Consider the following 9208-nt stretch of genomic DNA (forward strand, 5'->3'; position numbering starts at 1 on the left):
TAATACTCCTTAAATCAGTCTACTTCATTTCTGAAGTTTCTGTCTTTGTATGTTCACTTCTATAAATACTCCAGTAAACAATTCATTGTCAGAAATGTTTACGTTAAAGGAAAATATTTTCTGTAGATGACCTGTAGAATCCAATTCCAGATGCCTAACCATGAGCCTTCACGCATACTGAAATCCAGCTCCAAGCTCAGTTTCTCCAGTGCAGACCTGGAAGACCACTTGACCCACTAATCAGATCATACTGCTCAGATTTCAAATTAACTCCCTACACATGAATGAAATATGAAATTGGAATTCACTGTCTAAAACTTTTAGACAAAACTCAGTTTTTACTCACTACAGTAAAAAAATGAAGTGATCTTAAGATGCTTTTTGTGAAGTTCAGTAGATCATTCCGTAGACACTTCTGCCCATTTTTAATAAGAAGAGCTCAGCATAAAACATAAGACAAGAAGTGGGTAGAATATATTTACTTTATATAGCTTTATTAAAAATCACTCTCATGACATTCTATGTTTCTGTTGCAAAAAAGCCTTTGGCTTCAGTCTCAGAAAAGATGAAAAAAAGCATCTCCCTCCTAAGTAAGTAGAGAGAGTACTATATAATGACCTGAGAAGAAAGAATATTACAATTCATCTATTTTTTAACCTCTCAGGATAATAAATATGAAGATCTGACTTGAAACCTCAACTAAAAAGCCTCTTCAAAGCTCCTGATAGAGAAAACATTTCATAAAGGCCATTTCATGCTCACAGCACCATTTACAGAAAATAAGGCGCAGTTCTGGTTGTGCCAGAACATCACTGAACATTATTCTGGGCCACTCAGCTTAAGTGGAGCCTGGATGTTTTAATCAATGCACAGATACCAGTACTGCTGCATTCTCTCATAGAAAAAGGAGCAGAGAAAAAAGAAATCAAGAGGTAGGTATCAAAACACTCGGTGAAAGAGATGCAATAAAGCAATTAGTCTCTCTGAAGTTAAAAGCTACAGAAATATTGTTATGGAACCTAATAAACCATAAAACAAGATTAAAGGATGTGCCCCTCATGCATCAAGAAGCCAAAAGGAAGAACAAAGACCACGGTAGGAGCTGGTTACTTCGTGCAGCTTCTCAAGTACATCTCTGAAGACTAAATAACTTGTTCTAGGACACGCTGTTAAATGCTGGCATAACAGCACCTGCCCTTACACAGCGGCTGCTTTATGAAACACGGCTCATGTAACTGGAGGCACGTCTCCATCGAGAGGAATCTCAGTGAAGTTGTCAGCAGGTCCCCAGGTGCTGCACCATGGGCGGAGAGCAGGGTGCCCAGCAGGGAGCTCGCCAGCTGGGAGCAGATCCCTGAGAAGCACAGGGCTGGAGGATCTGTCAGCTGTGTCCCCAGTGAGGCACCTCAGCGACTGGTCAAGCCAGCAGCTTTCCAGCACTGAAATGAGCTCATACATCTCTGCACGACAACACGTGGAGGAAGCTGACTGCTACTGCTCTTTCACCCAGGGTCAAGAAGATGAAATTGAAAATGGAAACGCTTGAGCAACCTGATTGCCTTACAACACGGACAGGTTGCCCAAAGGCCACCAGGCTTCAGGAACTTCCCATTTGCTCCAAGAAGACAGTCGTCAGGCAGCTGCCTCCCACAGTGCTGGGGCTGCGCCCGCTCTCATGGCAGCTCCCAAAACTCCATGCTCTGACAGGTTTCTTCCCCCACAGGTGCTCCAAGTCGTTATTTTTCACATCCTATTCCACTTTGACTTTCTCATGGCCTTGGGTGGGCACCTCACACGTGTCTCAGGCCAATGGATCTGCCACTCACTACACCTCCATGCTCACCAAAGGTCACTTCCAAACCTGATTCATCTAGTTTGAGCCCTAATTTCCTGCCGTGCCATTTTACAATCCAACCACAACAGTGCTACTCAAGACTCCCAAAGCTGAGAGGAGTGCCCGCACCCAGTTTGTCTCCAGCGCTCACAGAAACCTAGGCAGTGGCAGCGTGGCCATGAGGAAGAGGCTGGGCAGCTCTGCCTCCTCAGCTGACACCTGCTACAGCTCTTGTTGAAGGAGCAATTTACATTTCTCCCCCAGGCTCCCCCCTTCTCACATGCCACATGCAGAGGCACCGTGTACAAATGGCATGGGGAAGGCATGAACATGGATCAAACCCCACATCAGCTGCTGGGCACCCGAGGCTCCTTGCACAGCCACATCTCTGCTCACCAGAGCAGAAAATTCATCCTGCAGCTGAGGAAAACAACAACCTACCCTCTTCTCTCCTGCAGCACCTTTTTGCTGCTGCTTCTTCTTCAAAATGTTAAGTGCACTTTCCATATCAAAGGCAAGAGGCCGATCCAGCTGCATTTGACGTGCCGAGGGCTTTTTTCTTTTAACAAGCAGCACAGAGAGGATCCAGAGGATAGTGTAATCAAGGAAATACCAACACAATAGGCTCCCTTCGTGAAAGCTGCCTGTGTAGTGATACCTTATGGCATCTGCAAAGTAATAAGCAACGGAAAGAGTTGTTCAAGCTAAGAGAAATGTAAATTGCTGAATTTGGCATTATTGTACAATAAAGCAAACCTCAGCACAGTAGATAGCAGGGAAGAAAAAGCCATATGAGAAGTTACACGACATGCAGTAGCAAGCCAGGCTGTTTCATGCTTCTGAAGGCTGACATATTTACCAGCCAGCAGTAACTTTTTGCTTTATGTTTAGATATCAACGCATGCAATATGTTTCTGTTTCTCAAGCACCTTAAAACAGCAGTTGGTAATTATAATCAAGAAAAAGCTCATACAAAGAAAGCATCCAGGTTTTCTAGAGGACTTCAGCACTCCTTTATGCATTAAGATACAGATCCTCCTGCAGAAGTCCTGTAATTGTACATACACATCTCGCTAACTGGAGAAAACAAGTTCGGAGGGCTATGGGGAAGGCACTGTCCTGCCTCCAGACCCTGTAACATTACCTATTTGTGCACATTTCCTCCTCAAAACTAACATGTTCATATGGCCCCTTGACCAGGCCCTTCCCCACACCTGCCTTCACAGCCACTCTCCTTGACAGCAGCGTGGCACCAAGGACAGCTGTGATCTTGCCTGCACGTGAAATTGCAGCTGAATTATGAGATAGGGGTCGGGTATGAGTTGTTTGCTTTGGAAGCAAAAAGCTAAGCTACAGTCCAGTAGTTTTCACCTTCCACAAAGCCATCCACGTACCTCAGTCAGTTGTCTGAGGAAGCTAATGCCAATGTGCTACTGCGAAGGTTAGGCAGGGGCACCAAAGTCAAGAGGAAAGGGATCTGAGCCTGGTTTCTGAGGGCAGAATTCAAGGAATACCCAACAAAGCTACCAAAAGCTACAAGAAAATACATTTTTGAAAAGGCACCAGTCTAATAACTCCCTGGCACAGGTCATGTGGCAATAGGGCTTCTCACGCTGTCAGATTTGGAAAAAATGAAAGGATTGGAGCTAAGAACGTGAGTGTGAATTTCTGCAAAATACACAAAACTTAATCTCTTGGGAAGTGCTGCCATCCTATGAGGAACTGAATTCCTCCCACTTCCATAACATAGATGCAAATTACACACATTTAGATGTTTTTAAAGAGTTTGATTTATCAAGGGTCTAGGAAGTGGTGAATAAGAGTGAATCAGATGTAAATCAGCTGTCACAAACTTGGCTCAAACCACCTACAAGAAATTCAATCCTAGTTTGCTAATGCCATTATTAAGTAGTTTGGCAACATGATGTTACAGGGACTGAAAATGCGTTGTGTAATTGATGATTTTACACCGACAATACATCAAAGCAGCAGGGATGAGGAACGTTTCGCAGCAGGGTTCACCCCTTCGCTTTGCAAACATGTGGGGAACCATGCCAGCAGTAAGCACCAACAAGAGCGCTCTTGGGCATCTTCTTAAGGCTGTTAAATCAAAAGGAAGCAGTACGACTTTTATACAAATACGAATGCACTAATAGGAAACCAAAAGCGTGTCCATTGACCTGATGGCTTCATTAAACTGAAATGCTGTGTAACAAGTCCTGCCGATACAGCTTTGCATGAGAACGCCCCACAGTCTCCTGGCGTTCCATTGCACGCACTCCGTTGGCCATTACGGGTGGGTTTTTGCCTCCTCAATCACACACCTAACAGAAGAAGCAGCCTTTAGATTTTCTAATTTTACTTTGAGGGAGGATCCCACTGCAGGCCTTTTGTATTTCCATTTTGTGTTTTCTGCCACACAAGAATTGCTTCCCCAGAATGCTATTGCTCCCGGAACTGGTGCTTTAGGCCATTACTGAAATGAGCCTTCCCAAACAGCACCAGCAGTTCACGTTAATAACTATATGAAAAACTGTGCAGTCAATAGTATGCTCTACACACACATTTTTGGCCCATATTAAGAATTTTGGAAGCTGATTAAACTGCCATACATAAAGATTAATGCAGATTTAATGTCACAGTGTAAAGTTACTTGCAATGTTTCCTCTTAAACAAGTTCTGCTTTGAAAAATCCTTATCTGGACTGTTTTCAAGTTTTAGTATAAGCAAGTTCAAGAGCCTTCTGTCACTAAATTAGTTGCAACCGATTTTACTTAAATTTCTGTATGCTGCAGTTCTTAAAGGAGATGCAACAACTTCGGTTTAGAAAAATCATTAAATGCTACCGTGCATGTTTAAAGGCCAACAAACACAACAACCATTTGCCTACTGCTATCTTCCAGCTCTGTATAACATGTAAACAGGAATTTGCTTAAATTAAACTGAGAATGATTATTACATAGCAGAGAAAGCATAGAAATAATGCAGATGGCACCATGCTGCATTAAGCAGTTAAGGTCACACTAATAGCAACAGTTTCTTTCATAGGATTTTTGACACAAAACAGAATGATCCAGTGAGAGGAGAAATTGTGCCTTATGGATGTGGGCAATTGCATGTTCTCTCCATTATTTTTTCTCTTTATTTGTTCTCCTTTGTGGGAGGATTTTGTAGAGTACTGTTCGCTTGACTGACAAGTATATATGCACAGTTAACCTTCTCATTAGTTAAACATCTCCTTGGGGAAACCTGAAATCCTTCAATAATGACCAGTATGTATACTTTCTAATGCAGTTGATGGGTTTTTCCTTAAGAAGAGCTCATTTTAGCCCTCAGCCAAAATAGTATATTACTTAGAAATCCTCCTTTACTTTTCAAGCACAGGCTTAAGAGAGGTTTTAGTGAGCTCAGCAACGTTAACCCTCTCATTGCTAATGATGGGTACATTCACTGTGATGTCCTCAGTGGTATTCAGGAGAATATTGTAATTTAATAAATCAATATAGAGTATTTACGTAGGTGTCTATTACTTAACACATTCAATTATCTGTGAGAATCAAGACAAAATACATTGACTAAAGGTATAGAAACTGGCCATGGTTTAGATTTAAACTGAATGTTTGTTACCTGACAGGTGAAGGTGAGCTTTAATTTTATTTCCTGGAAAATTCATTTGTGCCATTTCAGACAAAAATAAAATGAAATGTGTTATATGTGAAGAAGTGGAAATCTCTCTAGTTAGCGGCTGTGGAAAGCAAAGTGATACCACAAGCAAAAGTAATGTTTCAGATAAGAAAACAGCAGAAGATGAAGGTTTCAGAAAAAAACGTGCCTATGATTTATCAAAACACAAGACCAAGATTTTATTGCACTTGCCCTCATTATAAGATGGAGTTGTTTTCTGTTTGACACATGCAGTGATACCTGCATTCGATTTTTAGTTGCCCATACTCAAATTTAAGAGTTTTGTGTAATGTAAGGGTTGCTCACCTGAACTACACAGAAAAGAATAAAAGGTAGCTATATCTAGGAGGGAACAGGAAGATGACAGATCACTGAGGTTATCTCCAACTTTGTCATATAGCATTGGGAATTGAAGGCAGAAAGTCAGTGACAGGTCCGTATACCATGGGAACAAAGGGTTTCTTCCAGACTGACTACCTAAGAAATGTTGAGGGTTTGTTCATGTAGCAGAATACACAACAGAGGAAATTAAAAACTGGAGGTAAATTAGGGTCAAGCATGCAAGAAACTTTTAGTTTTGCTATCACTTATGTAAATCAATTCAAGGTCCAAGATATGGAAGGAAGAGAACACTACCAAATACAGTGCCTAACGTAATCAGAACTCCTCACACTCAATATTTTTAAGAGGGAAGAGGAATTGGTTCTCTTCACAATTAACTGCACTGGGCTGTGATCTTATTTACAACCCACTTGGGAGGAAAAGTGTTGAGAAGAATGAAAGTGTCTTTGACCTTCATCTCCTCAGAAGGATGGAGATAGTGCAGCTATTTCCTGTTCCACCCTCATTTCCATGCCGTAGCACTGCTTATTTGGGAAACATGAAAAATATGGTTGAGTCAATTCCTCTGAGTTATTCTGGAGGAGTTAGGCTCTTCGTAAGATGGAAGGTGATTGAAATTCTATGGCTCCACTTTAAGTTATTGAAAACAGAAGACTGTCAGCTACACAGTACTGAAAACAGTGCAGTATCTTGGCAGAATATATTAGAGCCCATTATTTTGCTATTACTTATTATCCATTTTTAACCTTTTGTGTTCATGCAGGAGGTTCTTCCAGCCCATGTTGACATGAATGCGCACACAGCCATCCCCGCAGCAGTGGCTGTCCAGCCAGCCATCTCACCTGAACAGCACTGACCTCACAGGACTTCTTTTCACCTTAATGTCCTCCAAAAACAAACATGCTGAGGGGAAACTATGAAAGTTTGGGGAAATCAGGCCCTATAGATGTTATCATGTTTGACAAGATGCCTCAGCAACCCCTCAACAGAAACAGCCTGATGTGATTTCAGATTATTTCAGATTACACAGCTCATGCCTCCTGGGAGAAGAGGTGCAAGGGCAAAGTGAAGAGGTTCAATAACCTGTATTTGGAAAAAAGGTTTCATAAAAAACACAAATCCTGAAGGACAGTAACAAGTCAAAAGACAGTGGTCCAGGCTGCTATCAAAGGACTGGGACAGGTCCACCACTCTGGGTAGGCTCTGGGTGACATTATTTCACATGAACCCCATCTCACCCAGGGACACTTGGTGCCCAGTGTCAGGCTCCCATTTCAGCTCACCAACACTGCACGGGCTGACAGCTTTAGTATCTCAGCTCATACTTCTGTTCAAGCCCAACATGAGAGGGATCTTGCCTCTCAGATCTTTGCTGAGACAACAACACGCAGCAGAAGCCTCCCCCAGCTCCAGCTGGCGCCGCTCACAGGGACAGGAGCACGCACAGCCTGCGCCATGGGGGGAGCACAGCAGCACCAGGAGGTCCCTGGAGTGCTCACAACACGCATGGTGCAGAGCCTCACCCTCCGCAGTGACTGCTCACTCTTCCAAATCAAAGCAATAGCCTATTTCCAGAGCTCTGAGTTGTCTGGGGTTGGCTTGTTCCTCACACACCACGGCTACAAACCCCTGACAGGTGCCGTCACTCACCTCTGCTCGCTGCCCTCGAAGCTCTGTTCCCTGCCTGCTCCCCAGCCATCCACCATGAATAACTAACAGCCAACACTGCAGTTAAAGGATTTGGTTTTCCTAAGAAATTCTTCTCTTCTTATATCCAAGATTCGAAGCCTCAATAAATAGCTTTATCTGTAGTTGAAAATGCCCGGTTTGTTGATGCCATGTTAATATACCTCCAGCTCTAACCTCACCTTGCTCCCGAGGGTTAGTCAGAGCCTGAGCTGCTACAGCAGACAGAATGCGAGTGAAATGAGTTTAAATTTACACATGCATCATGGATTTGTGTTCCTCCAACTAATTTCAATTAGTAAGTTAGTAGTAAAACAAACAAACAAAAAACCTGGTGTTTTTATAACACAAAGTCCAAAACAGACTGTGCTATGGTGTCAGCCTGGAATCTGAGAAATCCATCTTGAAGTTTTAGCTCTACTAAAACCTTTCATAGGCCTGTGCAAGTCGCTGCCTCTCCACACCTCAGTTTTCTACCTGTAAGAGAGAGATAATGGATCCACCCTCCGTGGGCACGATGGGAGAGCCTCTACTGAGGCCAAAGTAACAAGCTACAGAAACAGTAAATTAAACACAAAATGCTAGAGCTTTCTCTTGCTATGTTACTTAGATTAAAAGTGGTTTACAACTTTTCATCCAGGAGATGAAAAGCCAATCAGCAACAGCTGACGATATTGGTGCTCTTCCTTCTCCTCCTCCTAGACTGGCAGCACACTTGAAGTATTAATCCACACTACACAAAGTATTTACAGCTATCCAGTCAGCTATAACAGAACTAAATTATCTGTCAGAAAGGAGAGGCGGCAGCAATACGTTTTGTCAGATTTCCAAGATATTTGAGCTTCAGAGATTTAAACTATGCAGTGTTTGTTCTCCTTACATGAATGTGGAGATGGAGACCTGATCCTGCCTCGGACTGACTCTCACAGTCACCTCAGAACGGGGACCATGCTGCTCCCAAAGGTAAGGAGCAGGTCTGCTGACAGCGACCACACGTAGTAAGGAAAGATGTTTTGCAAGCTCCCCACACAGAGAAATCAAGACTTCACTGTTGAAAATAATTGAAGCTCCATCTATCACGCTCTTCCTTTAGGGCTGATGGGTGGGAGAGAACCTAATCGTCTTCTCCCCTCAAGCTAGGCAGTCAATCAACTTCCAGCAAGCTGGCCGAGGAGCTGTACAGCTGGAAAAAGAGACTGATTTTGTCAGATATACAAACTCCCAGACACCTTTTAAACAGCCGCTGCCCATTATGACTATATGAAAACTTCTTCCTAGTGCCGGGAGCGCCTCCGTGTGCAGCAACCTCAGCGTGCTGCAGGATGAGACCTCTCCCAGTGCTCACCTCTGAGCCCCCTCTGGTGCAGGATGAGGCCAGGAGAAAGCAGTAACAGGGCCTCTGCCTACTGCCAGGACATTTTGAAACAGTTGATGAACTATGCTTAGGGGTGCCTCCACACTTACATTTGCAGTCAGTCTCGAACCCAGTCTAGCAGCTCACCTTGCCCGAACCGACCTTTTACCCTGCCCTGATTTCTGAGCCGTTATCAAAGCTGTCCATGTTGTGCTTCTCATCTCTTACATCTGGCGTGCTGTCCTGTGGTGACTGCAAACCACCTGGAAGTGTCTCTGAGTAACGTGGCCTTCTCCATCTTTGACTTC

This window comes from Aythya marila, assembly GCF_965140915.1.
Source record: "Aythya marila genome assembly, chromosome: 14".
NCBI classification, from domain to species: Eukaryota; Metazoa; Chordata; class Aves; order Anseriformes; family Anatidae; genus Aythya; species Aythya marila.